Below are 2,393 nucleotides of genomic sequence, written 5' to 3'. Positions count from 1 at the left end.
ACGGCCAAAACATGCGCTCGTGGAAACTTTTTTCAAAATCCACTTTGGGCTTGTAAGATGTTGTAAAGTGACTTTCTGTCACAATGCAGTACATGCACCTCAACACCCAACTTCATGAACACCACATCAGAGTGAATGATGCGACTGAACCGCGTGCGCTGGAGCCACCAGTGAGCGGCCAGTAGCTCATTGAGGCCCTTTGTGTTGTATGCGCTTGGTTTCAAGCTTCTAAGACCTTCCAATTTCAAGCTATGAAGGAAAAGTGAAGACACGTTTACTTTTCATATTTCATGACAGTTGGCTGAGACGGCCAAAACATGCGCTCGTGGAAACTTTTTTCAAAATCCACTTTGGGCTCGTAAGATGTTGTAAAGTGACTTTCTGTCACAATGCAGTACATGCACCTCAACACCCAACTTCATGAACACCACATCAGAGTGAATGATGCGACTGAACCGCGTGCGCTGGAGCCACCAGTGAGCGGCCAGTAGCTCATTGAGGCCCTTTGTGTTGTATGCGCTTGGCTTCAAGCTTCTAAGACCTTCCAATTTCAAGCTATGAAGGAAAAGTGAAGACACGTTTACTTTTCATATTTCATGACAGTTGGCTGAGACGGCCAAAACATGCGCTCGTGGAAACTTTTTTCAAAATCCACTTTGGGCTTGTAAGATGTTGTAAAGTGACTTTCTGTCACAATGCAGTACATGCACCTCAACACCCAACTTCATGAACACCACATCAGAGTGAATGATGCGACTGAACCGCGTGCGCTGGAGCCACCAGTGAGCGGCCAGTAGCTCATTGAGGCCCTTTGTGTTGTATGCGCTTGGTTTCAAGCTTCTAAGACCTTCCAATTTCAAGCTATGAAGGAAAAGTGAAGACACGTTTACTTTTCATATTTCATGACAGTTGGCTGAGACGGCCAAAACATGCGCTCGTGGAAACTTTTTTCAAAATCCACTTTGGGGCTTGTAAGATGTTGTAAAGTGACTTTCTGTCACAATGCAGTACATGCACCTCAACACCCAACTTCATGAACACCACATCAGAGTGAATGATGCGACTGAACCGCGTGCGCTGGAGCCACCAGTGAGCGGCCAGTAGCTCATTGAGGCCCTTTGTGTTGTATGCGCTTGGTTTCAAGCTTCTAAGACCTTCCAATTTCAAGCTATGAAGGAAAAGTGAAGACACGTTTACTTTTCATATTTCATGACAGTTGGCTGAGACGGCCAAAACATGCGCTCGTGGAAACTTTTTTCAAAATCCACTTTGGGCTTGTAAGATGTTGTAAAGTGACTTTCTGTCACAATGCAGTACATGCACCTCAACACCCAACTTCATGAACACCACATCAGAGTGAATGATGCGACTGAACCGCGTGCGCTGGAGCCACCAGTGAGCGGCCAGTAGCTCATTGAGGCCCTTTGTGTTGTATGCGCTTGGTTTCAAGCTTCTAAGACCTTCCAATTTCAAGCTATGAAGGAAAAGTGAAGACACGTTTACTTTTCATATTTCATGACAGTTGGCTGAGACGGCCAAACATGCGCTCGTGGAAACTTTTTTCAAAATCCACTTTGGGCTTGTAAGATGTTGTAAAGTGACTTTCTGTCACAATGCAGTACATGCACCTCAACACCCAACTTCATGAACACCACATCAGAGTGAATGATGCGACTGAACCGCGTGCGCTGGAGCCACCAGTGAGCGGCCAGTAGCTCATTGAGGCCCTTTGTGTTGTATGCGCTTGGTTTCAAGCTTCTAAGACCTTCCAATTTCAAGCTATGAAGGAAAAGTGAAGACACGTTTACTTTTCATATTTCATGACAGTTGGCTGAGATGGCCAAAACATGCGCTCGTGGAAACTTTTTTCAAAATCCACTTTGGGCTTGTAAGATGTTGTAAAGTGACTTTCTGTCACAATGCAGTACATGCACCTCAACACCCAACTTCATGAACACCACATCAGAGTGAATGATGCGACTGAACCGCGTGCGCTGGAGCCACCAGTGAGCGGCAGTAGCTCATTGAGGCCCTTTGTGTTGTATGCGCTTGGTTTCAAGCTTCTAAGACCTTCCAATTCAAGCTATGAAGGAAAAGTGAAGACACGTTTACTTTTCATATTTCATGACAGTTGGCTGAGACGGCCAAAACATGCGCTCGTGGAAACTTTTTTCAAAATCCACTTTGGGCTCGTAAGATGTTGTAAAGTGACTTTCTGTCACAATGCAGTACATGCACCTCAACACCCAACTTCATGAACACCACATCAGAGTGAATGATGCGACTGAACCGCGTGCGCTGGAGCCACCAGTGAGCGGCCAGTAGCTCATTGAGGCCCTTTGTGTTGTATGCGCTTGGCTTCAAGCTTCTAAGACCTTCCAATTTCAAGCTAT

Source organism: Sardina pilchardus, unplaced genomic scaffold, assembly GCF_963854185.1.
Source record: "Sardina pilchardus unplaced genomic scaffold, fSarPil1.1 HAP1_SCAFFOLD_73, whole genome shotgun sequence".
Lineage (NCBI taxonomy): Eukaryota > Metazoa > Chordata > Actinopteri > Clupeiformes > Clupeidae > Sardina > Sardina pilchardus.
This window is presented reverse-complemented; position numbering follows the sequence as displayed.